The sequence below is a fragment of the Ambystoma mexicanum genome, chromosome 11, assembly GCF_040938575.1.
Source record: "Ambystoma mexicanum isolate Mex_15411 chromosome 11, UKY_AmexF1_1, whole genome shotgun sequence".
NCBI lineage: Eukaryota > Metazoa > Chordata > Amphibia > Caudata > Ambystomatidae > Ambystoma > Ambystoma mexicanum.
Genome location: NC_090934.1, coordinates 948,187,656 through 948,203,105, shown reverse-complemented (window position 1 = coordinate 948,203,105; position 15,450 = coordinate 948,187,656). Strand labels below are relative to the sequence as shown.

Sequence of the window (15,450 nt, the reverse complement as noted above, 5' to 3'; positions counted from 1 at the left end):
ACAAATGTATGAAGCTCAAGTGGGAGGCCACCTTGAAGGAACGCTGTGGAAACCTAAGGGGGACAGACCATGCAACCTCTACTGGAGCATAATAGGAGCCCTAGTGGGAGACTTGTGAGATGAACTGGTCATCTAAGCGGGGTTTACACCTATCCATCGCAATTTACTCCAATATTCTACAACCCACAATTCCTCGGGGGGACAGGGTCCAATTTTCATGTGGGAAGAGGGCGGGTGCCACAAAATACGCGACATGTTTGAGGGGGGAGAGATCAAATCCTTTAACCAATGCAAGGCTGACTTCTCACTGGGAGAAGATGAGAGATTTAGGTATACACAATTGAGAAACTGGTTAATGCACCCAACCATTAAGGAGGTTGAAATAAGTGCACTGACACCCTTTAAAAAACGACTACTAACAGATACGGGAGTCAAATACATGGTGGGTACAATATACAAACACATTAAACAGGACAATAAAGCGGTGGTTCAGCGCTACATGACGCTATGGCAGGAATCAGTGGGCCAACCGATAGAGGAGGAAGAATGGGGACTATCCCCAAGCTGACGAGGTCGGTCCAAATACAGGAGATGTGGTTAACGTTCATGTACCAATGGCATCTTACACTGGTGAAACTCCATATGTTCAAACTGCGCCTAAGGCATGTTGGAGGGACTGCGGGGAGGACAAGACGTGGTGTCATATCTGGTGGGAATGCCCACAGACCCAACCATTTTGGGACAAGATTCGGGAGGCACTAGAGGAAACTCTGGGAATCAGGTGTAGGGGAAATATAGTCATGGCAATTTTGGGTTTAGGAAGAGCAATGGAACAGCTACCCACCAAAGCACAGCGCAAGGTCTACGTGATTTTAATGATGGCAGGGGCTCCGGTGATTTTTCATAAATGGAAATTAAGGGACCCACCTTCAGAGCATGAATGGGTGGGAAAGGTATGGCACTTTGCGGCTCTAGAATGGGTGTCCTACTCCCTGCAAGGTGATCACCAGGGTTTTGTGGCGGACTGGGATTTGGTATTGTAGTTTCTGCAGAAAGACTCAAGAGGAGCATGGTGCCCGAGGAAAATGAGACTCTTAGGACTGGTTTGATTCGCGGAGTGCTCAGGGGGGACGGTGGCTCTGCTGGTGGGAAAAAGACTAGGGCGGTAATAAGGAACAGACAATATAGTGATGGTGAAAGGGTCATCGTTGAAGTAACAAACATTACATCGGAAAGCGAATGGGATGAGAGTGGACAGGAGGGAAGGGGGGTCACAGGGAGGGGGGAGTTGGAAAAATGTTTTGCATTAAGAAAATGCCAATAAAAACATATGTGGAAAAAAAGTGTTGTCAAGCATGAGAAATAAAAACATAATTTTTCTAAGAAATGTTGCAATGCCTGATCATTTATTGATTGTTCGATCAGGGGGCATACAACACTGCATTCATTAAAAGTGTCTGAGCCCTAAGAAAAGGTATATTGGGTAATTTTTGTAAGTGTTAATGGCATGTAGGGGACAGCCAACCGTAGTAGCACGTGTGTACTTTTGGTCCGGATCCCCTGCATTAATTTCTCAACTTTTACAGAGTAGAGTGCAAAAGGAAAGAATAAAACCATGCAAAATCCCCTCTACTCTTAATGTTACACAGTCAAGCGGCAGCCAGGAGGCACAGCTGCACTCTGTTTTTAGGTCTGTGAGATGCAATCTTGAAGGCATTGACTAAACCGTATTTTAGGACACACTTTCGGTTAGCCTGCCTGCATCACATTGTTTTCCTTGTATGAATCTGCTTTTACAGCGCAATTATACTAAACAACAATGGCGCTGTCTTTTCCCACTGGACTGGTTCATGTACGCGCATAAAGCTGTTTCTTTTCAAGAAACATTATGTTGATTGCGACAATTCTTTTAAAAAACAAGCATTGGCAATGACATCAGTTTGGGCTTTCATGTAGCCATGGGAAAGGCACTTGCCAGGCACTTTCATAGTAGCATTAACTGCCCGTTGATGGTGGCAGCCAGGTGTAAAATGGTGTGAGTACCTGGAATTCTAATAGCAGTGCCAGGCAAATGCCTCATACACAAGCCAAAACTGCTGGCTTTACCAATGCTTGTTTTTTACAGGAGTTTAGTGAATGGCAAATAGTGCTTCTAAATCGAAGGCAGACCTGGTTAAGACACTTTTGGAACGCCGATAGTGCACCTACAGCTCCCATTAAGTCATTAACTCTCAGAAGACTGCTTTGAAAAAACACTGGCAGGCTGTGTTTGATGGTAATGCTTGATAAGGTTAGCTCAAAGACATCCAAGGAGGATGTGGGTGGGAATGGCCATACAGATTAGCTTGGCCATGGCCAGTCAATGGGTGGGTAATAACCAAGCAACAGCTGCAAACTGCCTGTCCCTCCTCATATGCCATTTCTTTCTCCCTCGAAGTACAAATACAATACGGGTGGGACAAATATTGCCTTCATTAAGTGGTAAACAAGTCATATTTAATCTTAGTTTCTCCCCTTTCAGATAATGCCTAAAATCCCACCTTAGTAAGAGATCAACACATGCAAAGGCCAGTAAAAGCATTAGAAAAGTATGTTTCCATTATTATGGGATATTTATATAATGAATTTCTTTATGCATACACCACAGTAGCAGCTATTTCCAATACAAGCTGCTGTAAAATAAACCATCACACTTGCACATGTAAGAATAATGTACCACCATTAGTATGTAAAACCTAATGTTTTTATGTCATATTTCTGTGGGTTTGGACTGTAAATTGCACATTTTGGAAGCCATTCAGCTAAATATTTTGCTTGGGAGAACCCTCCCGTACCACCCTTGATGTGGGTTGGACTTGCACGTTCGCCAATTTACCTAGAGAAATTCACCCCCCACCACCTTTCAAAGTCACCAGTCACCACTGCTATCATGACAGCAAAGTCCAGCTCATCTGGGATATTGGCCCAGCAAAGTGACCCTGCAGATGAGAGATGCAATTTGGGGTGGAATCACTGCAAGCAAACAAATCCAATACAGGTGGAGCTTTCCCTTCCTTCTACAGTTTGCATTTGTAGACAGGATGCATAGGAAGAATACGGATGAATCTCTGGGAAGAGGCATCAACACTGTGTGTGCAGCAGTCCACAGGAAATATTTCCTGCATTCATGTAGTCCTGCCAATCTGTCTGGGAGGAAATGTCCTGAATTCATCTTGGACCATTTCAGGGTACACCAATTTCCTGTTAATCCATCGCCAGTCATTATACTGGGTTCAATATGTTATGTTATGTTATATTATGTTATGTTAAGTTATGTTATGTTAAATTATGTTGATTTATACCATGCACCGCATCCACCCATGGGCAGTCTCGAGGTTCTTGCGTTGTTCTGGAAGAAAGGGGAATGGGGAGGTTAGTGAGGATAGGGTGAGAGGATAGGTTCAGAACCAGGAGGAACTGGCGTCTGAGAGTGTTATTTTGCATGTGCGAGTTGGTGCAGATTGCAGAAGGCCCTGTGAGTTGTAACTGTATGTGTAAGACTCTGTGCTAGTGTTTGTGTTGGTGTTAGTGTGTTGTGTGGTGTTGGGGTGGGTTGTGGTTGTGCTCTCTGGTTAGATAGTGTCCATAAGGGATCCAGACTTGCAGGTGGCCATAGCTGTAAGACTATCTGGTGTCCTGGTGTGTACTTGTGTTATTGACAATTTTATGGACTATGTTGTGTGGTTCACTTAAGGTGTGCTACAAGCATCCCAGAGATGATGAGTGTGAACATGGAATTGATTCTTGGTTTGATTATCTGTAGTGTGGCTAGCCCAAGGTCTGGAGTAGTGGCATTGGTTATGTTGGAGGAGCAGGAATGGGAAGCAGGTTAGTAAGTCTATCGGTTTGTTGGAGCTTCTGGTGTGACTCTTTGGTTGCTGCTTGATGGTATCTACCCAGGTTCTTGGTTGTGGTTCATCGGCCCATCTCGCCTCTTCTCTAGTTGTTTATGTGTGAGATTATTGCTGCCAGTGTCCCTTTGCAGCTGTCATTGTCTGTTGAATAACCATGTTTTGAGTCATTTCCTGAAGGCGAGGTGGTCTTCTGTGGTTCTAATTTCTTTATGATACACAAAGGGGTTGTACTGACCACTGTGTTTTCCCGGTCTACTTTCTAATTGCTGTAAACCTGTTCTGTCATATAACACACATTTGAATTTCTTCAGTATGTAATAATACTTCAACCAATCAATTGATAGTGCAGACAAAATTAGAAACTAGGTACAGCTTTTATTTATTTAGCTTTTCATGCATTTCGTAGTCATGCATTTGTATTTTTTTGGAATAGTTTTTTGTAAAAAAGTTCAGTTTACCAAGTGCAGTTGTTTTTTTTAAAAACATTTACCAAACCTTTGTGGCAACTGAAAAGGTAACACAATGTTATTTGTACATCACCAGAGCACATTTGTGCTTTAGAATTTAGTGCATAACCACCACTTATAGTGACAAGTGATAGCTAAAATGCATAGTACAACCAATCAAAGAAACATATTTAATAGTTAATACAATTGGTTGTATTTAGCCAGGCTAGAGGGTGACCTAACACATGGTCGACGTCTGGATATAAATCAGGAAGTTGGAAGGGCCAGGTGGTGCACACCGGGGTGCTGGTCTTCAGACGTTTCGGCAAGGTGCCTTCATCTAGGGCCTGGAATAGGTCTCCCTAAAAAGAAGGAAAGTGGAGGGGACTCTATTAATGCCTACAAGGGTAAGAGGCTATTGAACATGACAGTTAAAAATATTTCCATAATTATGGTACCCGACCAGTGAACTAGAAATGCATAGGAAGGCACGGAACTGACCTGGGGGGTAGTATCGCTGTGTGTTTCCTGCAGTAGTACCAAGAATGAAGTAAATGGTTCATAATTGTTCAAATGTGGTTCAGTACAGCATCAGGCTGCTGTAGGATAAATAAGATCCAGTGGGTTGTATTAGAGCACTGTGTATCTCAGAGATCAACATTCCCTTTCTGAAAAGAGGTAGGGCAAAGGACCTGCAACACCACACGACAAAAGGCTCACCTTGCATAGCGTTGTTGCTTAGGGCTGGTAGTATTGTGGATCCCACCAGAAATGAAGCTGGGAGATGCGCCCGGTAGATTGGGGGCTTAGTATCCCAGAACGGGATGTTGGCCTAAGGGAAGGAGACAGAAAAAAAGGTGAGAACAGAGTGGCTGTTACTCTAGGGTCTGTAGTAACTGGCTGGTGGGAGGTGCCTGTTACAGGTGGTTAGGAAGGGAAGTACCTGCTGTCGGCCGTAGGTCTGGATCCAGTTGAGGCCGTAGTGCAATGAGGCAGCAGGGGAGCTGTCTCTAGATAACGTGGAGCTGTGCTGTTCTGTGCGTGTTGCGCACGTGTCGGGAGAGCAGTGTTGAGCAATGTCCCAGTGCGCATGTGCAATGGAGAGCTGGACTAGCCCATACATAGAGCGCGTTCGTTAGGGGAGCAGTGTCTGGCGATTACTATGGGAACGTGGGTGTATGCCGGTACAAAAATGTATTCGCAATAGTAATGCGAGCATGTCTAAGAAATTGTAGGTTGGCCGAACTATGTGGGAGGAGGTTTTGAAAAACTGTGGCTTTGAAAAACCTTGCTCCACCAGGGCGACTCCTTACAATCCCGATAGTTATACGTGCAAGATTAAAAGTTTCAAAATCCGGTCAATGAAGTCGGAGGTCAACTGTATAAGGACGGTAAAAAGCCTAACCGTCCCATACGTTGAAGAAATTAATTAATGAAAATACAGGACTCTGCGCCAACAACTCAAGTTGAGTTAAATCTTAGATTATGCTTTATTGATCATCCATGACCATTGAGCCCATAATTGATAACATGTTTCGGCTCCACTGAGCCTTTTTCAAATCCGGGCTACCCATAATTGTAATATAGGACATACAATATATCATAGTCAAAAAACAATTTGTATGAACGACATCATAAAGTATAACATAATACCAGTTTTCAAATATCGTGACCACAAAATATGCATGATAACATGAAAGAAATTAGACAGAAAAACAAGGATGGGCAAAAGGGAAGGGTTCATGGGTGTAGAAAAATATGCAAACATATCATAATACATTGTTATGTTTGAGTAAACAGAAAAAGAGCACAAAAAACAGAAACAAAAACACAAACAAAAAGAAAAAAGAACCCATTAGTAATCATTATTCTTCAATTCATTGAATAATATAACCAAATTCTGCAATGGTCCCTTGAGACAAACTGACAACTTGGTGGATGTCCTTACCCGAAATTTGATGTAACCAGTTCTTATGACTATTTGTCCATGTAGTAGTAACGGGGTACAATCCCCAATATCAATCTAAACAAAAAATGTAAGTAGCGAAGGTAAATTAATTGTGTATATCAAGGTTGCCTGTGGCAACTAGGCATTTTCATGAGAATAAATCCCGCCCTTCACCAAACGGGCAAATCAACTCTTCTTAATGGTCACAGGCCATTTCTGCCTTATTCAAAACAATTCATTATAAGTTCCGTAGTGAAGACAATTGTAATTAACCATCATTACGTGAAATGATGACGCATTTCCAATTATAGAACACGTATATCAAGTACGGAAAGCACAACATATAGCTTATTTTGTTGCTACTCGTCAAGTACCATTAAAGCTAAATCTCATTGAAAAGTAAACCATGAGATAAGCGGTCCTCTCTTACCAGTTCCTGGAACACAAACAGTCACACGCGTCGGCAGGTAAGCCGAACGCTTACCAGGTATGCCTTCTTATACTAGGCGTCATCACTGTGCGCGGTTACCACGGCGACGCAAGGACAAGCGTCGTCATTGAAAACCGCATTCTATCCCCCAGCATTCTACAAATTACATATGCTATATAATTCAAAATATTTGAATAAAGCCTGAGAAACTAACAAAGCATGTATACGCTTCTCCTGACCCAATTTATATTTGTTGAATACTTAAATGGTTACTATCACAGTAATGTATAATCACGGGCACTAATGCACCTAACTACAAAAGGTTGGTGAGCATTACACGCAACATTCAAATAAAATACTGAGCTACCAATTATGATGGGGTATCCCTTTAACAACACCCTGAAATACATGTAACCTCCTAATAAACAATGAGCCGTGTTCTAAATCAAGTATAACAATGAAAATTATTCGAGCTTGAGAAGCCAGATTGCAATGTACTACATCTCACAAGAATGAAACCATTTCATTATCTGTATTAAGTCCTGTATTTGTCGAATTGAAGTAACAAATTGCTCTTGCTTCCGCTTGTCGTAACGCCTTCACTCTGTCACCACCTCTTTTGTTCAAGGATACTTGTTTAAGACCAATGAATCTAATTTCCGATTTGAGATGTAGCTGATGTGTTTTTTGCCAATGTTCAGCTAACGGAAGTGATGGGTCTTGACTGCCAATTTTGGCTAAATGTTCACGGATACGGATTCTCAACTGTCTCTTGGTGCTACCAATATATAGTTTGTGGCAGACACAGATGATGCCATATACTACAAAAGTTGTTTTGCAATTAATTCCTTGTTTAATGATCCAACATTTTCCATTTTTATCTTCGAATTCCGTTGTTCTTTGGTATGCATATTTACATTGTGGACAGACTCCACATTTCCTGAAACCAGAATCTTTCTTGTGTAACCATGTACCTTGAGTAGTGCTCTCAATGTCCGGTAATAACGATGGACTAAGGATAGATTTAAGTGTATTTGCTCTTCTGAAGGTAATGCGTGGATGATCACTCACAAACTCACCAATATGACTGTCCAATTTAAGTAGGTACCAATGTTTGTTCAAAATTTTTCGTAATCTCTGGTGGTCTGAACAATATTGAGTGATAAAGCTAATCGGCATGTTAGCTTCCAAATTATTCCCTTGTCTCTGTCTCAAAGTATCCTGCTGCTGCATCAATTTGGTTCTCTTGTATGCTTTACTTATGTCTTTTTGGGCATATCCCCTCCTTCTAAAACGTCGTTGTAATAGATTACATTCCTCTTCAAATTTTAAGTTACTATTACAATTTCGTCTCGCTCTGATATATTCACCCAATGGTATATTGGTGATAGTTGGTCGAAAATGACAACTTTTAGCATGTAATATTGAGTTAACTTCAGTTGGTTTTCTGAATGTAGTTGTTTGTAGTACTTGATCTTCCAAATATATTGTCAAGTCCAGAAAATGTATCCGCTGTTTGTTGCATTCTCCAGTAAATTGAATATCAAAACAATTAAGATTTAACTTGTCCACAAATGCGTGAAATTCCTCTATGCTACTATCGACGATGCAAAAAACATCGTCGATGTACCTTGTCCAAAATTGGATTTTCTCAATGAAAAATGATTCAGTGTATATTGCTTTGTCTTCCAACATCCCCATGAAGATATTCGCCAATGCTGGGGCATATTTAGTACCCATAGCTACCCCCTTGGTCTGTTGGTATACCTTGTTGTCAAAGGTAAAGACATTGAGATCAAACGTGAGATGTAACATTTCTTTAATCATGTTCAAATGGTTGTAATACGAGGCTGACTCATGCCTGAAAGTGTAGTCAACTGCAATCATGGCCCATTTATGCTGAATAGACGTGTACAGTGCCTTCACATCTAGAGTCGCTAGAAGGAAGGTACTCTGCCAAGTAAAGTTTTTTAGTTTCCGTATAAGGCTGGTGGAATCTTGCAAATATGAATGAAGTGACATAGCCCTTGGTTTGAGTAATAGATCCAGATATTCCGAGATATTCTCTGTGACCCACCCAATCCCACTCATGATCGGGCGGCCCTCTGGTATCCTTTCATAGGGTTTATGTATTTTCGGTAAGAAGTACATTGTTGGAGTTACCGGTTCTTTTATCCATAAATAAGTGCGTTCATCATCCGTTATCAATCCTTTTCTATGCCAATTGAGTATGTGCGCTTCAACTTGCTCCAATGCTGATTTTCGAAAATCATCCGTTCTTAATTCATAGCACCCAGGGGTATTTAAATGTCTGGATGCCATTTCCAAATAATCCTCCCGATCCATTAGCACAATATTGCCTCCCTTGTCAGCCTCTTTAATTACTGTCCGTGAATCCAATTTAAGCGAAACAAGTGCTTTCCTTTCCGATTTAGTTAAATTGTTCTGAGTAATCCAATTCTTATGTTTTTTACAATTAAGATTATATAGATCTCGTGAAACTGCTTGTTGAAAAGTGTCAATGACGTTGTCAGATGCCAACTGTGGCATGAATTTTGAACGTACTTTAAGTTCCTTTGTGGTAAGGGTATCAGATTTTATCTTGAGTTCATCTAATAAGTGAAATACATGATATTGATCACCTTCGGTCAATGAACGCAATGTATATGTATCTTCAATATCCTGGATCGACTTATCACTGATAAGTATGCTAGCCTCTTCAGGTTGAAAATCACCCGGTGCTTTGGTTGCAAAAATTTTTTTTAACTTCAATTTTCTGGTAAATTTAAATAAATCGATTTGTACGTCCAATGGACTGAAGTTACATGTGGGTGCAAAGGATAAACCCTTGTTAAGAAGAAGTCTTTCCTCTTGAGATATAGTTTTTTTAGACAAATTGAGAACAAGATCATCTGTTATTTGTTGGTGCTCATCTCCTTGGAGCTGGCCCTGGTTTGTCTCTTGTTTGCTTGTAAGCTTCCTATGTTGCCGTCGTTTTCTACACCCCCTCCTTCCTCTTCTCCTAGCACAGGTGTCAAAATACCCATAGTTGGTCGTACAAATCGATTTATTTAAATTTACCAGAAAATTGAAGTTAAAAAATATTGAAGATACATATACATTGCGTTCATTGACCGAAGGTGATCAATATCATGTATTTCACTTATTAGATGAACTCAAGATAAAATCTGATACCCTTACCACAAAGGAACTTAAAGTACGTTCAAAATTCATGCCACAGTTGGCATCTGACAACGTCATTGACACTTTTCAACAAGCAGTTTCACGAGATCTATATAATCTTAATTGTAAAAAACATAAGAATTGGATTACTCAGAACAATTTAACTAAATCGGAAAGGAAAGCACTTGTTTTGCTTAAATTGGATTCACGGACAGTAATTAAAGAGGCTGACAAGGGAGGCAATATTGTGCTAATGGATCGGGAGGATTATTTGGAAATGGCATCCAGACATTTAAATACCCCTGGGTGCTATGAATTAAGAACGGATGATTTTCGAAAATCAGCATTGGAGCAAGTTGAAGCGCACATACTCAATTGGCATAGAAAAGGATTGATAACGGATGATGAACGCACTTATTTATGGATAAAAGAACCGGTAACTCCAACAATGTACTTCTTACCGAAAATACATAAACCCTATGAAAGGATACCAGAGGGCCGCCCGATCATGAGTGGGATTGGGTGGGTCACAGAGAATATCTCGGAATATCTGGATCTATTACTCAAACCAAGGGCTATGTCACTTCATTCATATTTGCAAGATTCCACCAGCCTTATACGGAAACTAAAAAACTTTACTTGGCAGAGTACCTTCCTTCTAGCGACTCTAGATGTGAAGGCACTGTACACGTCTATTCAGCATAAATGGGCCATGATTGCAGTTGACTACACTTTCAGGCATGAGTCAGCCTCGTATTACAACCATTTGAACATGATTAAAGAAATGTTACATCTCACGTTTGATCTCAATGTCTTTACCTTTGACAACAAGGTATACCAACAGACCAAGGGGGTAGCTATGGGTACTAAATATGCCCCAGCATTGGCGAATATCTTCATGGGGATGTTGGAAGACAAAGCAATATACACTGAATCATTTTTCATTGAGAAAATCCAATTTTGGACAAGGTACATCGACGATGTTTTTTGCATCGTCGATAGTAGCATAGAGGAATTTCACGCATTTGTGGACAAGTTAAATCTTAATTGTTTTGATATTCAATTTACTGGAGAATGCAACAAACAGCGGATACATTTTCTGGACTTGACAATATATTTGGAAGATCAAGTACTACAAACAACTACATTCAGAAAACCAACTGAAGTTAACTCAATATTACATGCTAAAAGTTGTCATTTTCGACCAACTATCACCAATATACCATTGGGTGAATATATCAGAGCGAGACGAAATTGTAATAGTAACTTAAAATTTGAAGAGGAATGTAATCTATTACAACGACGTTTTAGAAGGAGGGGATATGCCCAAAAAGACATAAGTAAAGCATACAAGAGAACCAAATTGATGCAGCAGCAGGATACTTTGAGACAGAGACAAGGGAATAATTTGGAAGCTAACATGCCGATTAGCTTTATCACTCAATATTGTTCAGACCACCAGAGATTACGAAAAATTTTGAACAAACATTGGTACCTACTTAAATTGGACAGTCATATTGGTGAGTTTGTGAGTGATCATCCACGCATTACCTTCAGAAGAGCAAATACACTTAAATCTATCCTTAGTCCATCGTTATTACCGGACATTGAGAGCACTACTCAAGGTACATGGTTACACAAGAAAGATTCTGGTTTCAGGAAATGTGGAGTGTGTCCACAATGTAAATATGCATACCAAAGAACAACGGAATTCGAAGATAAAAATGGAAAATGTTGGATCATTAAACAAGGAATTAATTGCAAAACAACTTTTGTAGTATATGGCATCATCTGTGTCTGCCACAAACTATATATTGGTAGCACCAAGAGACAGTTGAGAATCCGTATCCGTGAACATTTAGCCAAAATTGGCAGTCAAGACCCATCACTTCCGTTAGCTGAACATTGGCAAAAAACACATCAGCTACATCTCAAATCGGAAATTAGATTCATTGGTCTTAAACAAGTATCCTTGAACAAAAGAGGTGGTGACAGAGTGAAGGCGTTACGACAAGCGGAAGCAAGAGCAATTTGTTACTTCAATTCGACAAATACAGGACTTAATACAGATAATGAAATGGTTTCATTCTTGTGAGATGTAGTACATTGCAATCTGGCTTCTCAAGCTCGAATAATTTTCATTGTTATACTTGATTTAGAACACGGCTCATTGTTTATTAGGAGGTTACATGTATTTCAGGGTGTTGTTAAAGGGATACCCCATCATAATTGGTAGCTCAGTATTTTATTTGAATGTTGCGTGTAATGCTCACCAACCTTTTGTAGTTAGGTGCATTAGTGCCCGTGATTATACATTACTGTGATAGTAACCATTTAAGTATTCAACAAATATAAATTGGGTCAGGAGAAGCGTATACATGCTTTGTTAGTTTCTCAGGCTTTATTCAAATATTTTGAATTATATAGCATATGTAATTTGTAGAATGCTGGGGGATAGAATGCGGTTTTCAATGACGACGCTTGTCCTTGCGTCGCCGTGGTAACCGCGCACAGTGATGACGCCTAGTATAAGAAGGCATACCTGGTAAGCGTTCGGCTTACCTGCCGACGCGTGTGACTGTTTGTGTTCCAGGAACTGGTAAGAGAGGACCGCTTATCTCATGGTTTACTTTTCAATGAGATTTAGCTTTAATGGTACTTGACGAGTAGCAACAAAATAAGCTATATGTTGTGCTTTCCGTACTTGATATACGTGTTCTATAATTGGAAATGCGTCATCATTTCACGTAATGATGGTTAATTACAATTGTCTTCACTACGGAACTTATAATGAATTGTTTTGAATAAGGCAGAAATGGCCTGTGACCATTAAGAAGAGTTGTTTTGCCCGTTTGGTGAAGGGCGGGATTTATTCTCATGAAAATGCCTAGTTGCCACAGGCAACCTTGATATACACAATTAATGTATATTCTAAATTGGACAATCAGTTTTATTTACCTTCGCTACTTACATTTTTTGTTTAGATTGATATTGGGGATTGTACCCCGTTACTACTACATGGACAAATAGTCATAAGAACTGGTTACATCAAATTTCGGGTAAGGACATCCACCAAGTTGTCAGTTTGTCTCAAGGGACCATTGCAGAATTTGGTTATATTATTCAATGAATTGAAGAATAATGATTACTAATGGGTTCTTTTTTCTTTTTGTTTGTGTTTTTGTTTCTGTTTTTTGTGCTCTTTTTCTGTTTACTCAAACATAACAATGTATTATGATATGTTTGCATATTTTTCTACACCCATGAACCCTTCCCTTTTGCCCATCCTTGTTTTTCTGTCTAATTTCTTTCATGTTATCATGCATATTTTGTGGTCACGATATTTGAAAACTGGTATTATGTTATACTTTATGATGTCGTTCATACAAATTGTTTTTTGACTATGATATATTGTATGTCCTATATTACAATTATGGGTAGCCCGGATTTGAAAAAGGCTCAGTGGAGCCGAAACATGTTATCAATTATGGGCTCAATGGTCATGGATGATCAATAAAGCATAATCTATGTGGGAGGAGGACTCACGAAGTTCGGGTGCTCGTCGTGGCTGAAGGATGGATAAAGTAACCTGCGAATGAGCATGAATGTAAGTTCCAAATAATTAATTAGTCAAACATTGAAGCTACGAGGAGCTGTGATTCTCACCAGAAATAAAAAATAGATAAATATAAAGATACATTATTGCAGGACTATCCTGGTGAGCCATTAGGTTAAGTGGATCAATTCATCAGGGCTAGGTATGCACCCAAGGGGAGGATTCACAAGATAGAAGTACATAGCACAAAGCACTGGCAGATGGGATCTGGGGCCGGTGGACATAATATGCGCCAAGGGCAAACCTGCAACAGATCAGAGACTAATAGGTGTGTGAAAGAAGGGCTCCCATAATGCATTGCCTTGGGGATGCAGATCACTGGGCTATATTAGTCAGAAGGGGCCCAAGATCATTGGGGTGCTATCCCGGTGTGGGAGCATGGAGGAGGTGGTAAATTAGCCACGAACGCCGGTGGCTTCAGCCGAATTAAGTCCGTTGGTAATGCTTTTAAGTTTGAAAATCATCACTAAAGAAATCAAAAAACTACAGGATAAACCCCAACAAAAAAGGAACAACTAACACTAGGTGAACGCAAGGCACTAACAACCCTAGCCGAGAATAAATTATTAAAGCAGCGGATAAAGGGGGAGGCATTGTCATTCAAAATATCACACAATATAAAGAGATGGTGATGCTCTTACTGAATGAACCGGGAAACTACAAAAACTCAGGGAGGATCCCACAGCAGAAATCAAGACCAAAATCCAGGAAGTGACAAGATACGCAATAGAGCATAACTGGATTACAGAGAGAGAAGAAACCTTCCAAAAATACTTTGGAAAACAGGACCCCCGCACTATACGCTTTGCTCAAAATTCACAAAAATAGGCAAACCCCTGCAGGCAGACCAATTGTGTCAGGATGTGGCATTATACCTGAACCGCTCTGTAAGTTCATAGACCACTTCCTAAAGCCACTCAGCCAGAAAACACCTACATATTTAAGAGACACCATGTCGACTATAAAAAAATTTGAAGGATTAACATTCAGCAAAGATCAATAACTCTTAGTCACCATGGACATTGTTAGCTTATATACAAGCATCCCCCAAGAAGCAGCAGTGGAGTGCATTAGAAATCACCTGACTCACTTCATGCTACAGAAAAGAGTCCCCACAAACTTCATTGTGGAATTGTTGGAACTTGCATTGACCAATAATGTTTTCTCATTCAACAACACTTTCTTCCTCCAAACAAGCAGGACGGCCATAGGAGCAGCATTTGCACCTAGCATGGCAGTCATCTTCATGGCAGAATTTGAGCGTCTCTATGTCAACAGCATCTCAAACCCCTTTCAGGATAAAATCACTTCATGGTATAGGGACATCGACGATATCATCCTAATATGGAAAGGAGATGAAAACAGTCTTGTCGACTTCTTCAACTGGCTCAACACCAAGACTCAAGAAATAAAATTTACCATGCTATGCAGCAACACAACAATCAACTTCCTGGACCTATCCATCTCAGTCAATAATGGAACCTTGATGTGTAATCTGTTTACCAAAGAGACAGACAGGAACACTTTGCTTCATTACAACAGTCACCACCCGAAAAGTCTGCATGACAATCTTCCTTACGGCCAATTCCTGAGGTTAAGACGTAACTGCACTGAATTAGACCAATATAACAAACATGCAAAGGTCCTCCAAAAAAAATTACAAGAAAGAGGGTACCCGAGAAAGCTTATTAAAAAAACAACGAAAAGAGCCAAATACATGCCTAGAGAGAGCTTATTAACACCCAAAATGGCAAGTACCAACAGCGACGACACCCTTACTTTTGTGTCTACCTTTGAGCCAGATACCACCAAACTCAAAGGAATACTGAGAAAATTCTGCCCGCTGGTCCAACTGAGCCTTCCAGAAGAAAAAGTGCCTAGGATGGCCTTGAAAAGATCCAAAAACCTCAAGGACATCCTAACACGTGCCAGAC

At 40.3% G+C, this 15,450-nt stretch overlaps 1 protein-coding gene and 1 long non-coding RNA gene across 2 annotated transcripts in view; both read right to left on the bottom strand.

Moving 5' to 3' along the window:
- The window catches only part of LOC138503958 (synaptotagmin-A-like), a 436,750-nt gene that overhangs the window by 324,854 nt on the left and 96,446 nt on the right, over positions 1-15,450 (bottom strand). The gene's annotated exons all lie outside the window — the stretch shown is intronic.
- Positions 5,795-6,387, bottom strand: LOC138504799 (uncharacterized). The gene is made up of 2 exons (XR_011279979.1): positions 6,288-6,387; positions 5,795-5,905 (listed from the first exon to the last, which is right to left on the bottom strand). It is a non-coding gene; the product is annotated as an uncharacterized lncRNA (long non-coding RNA).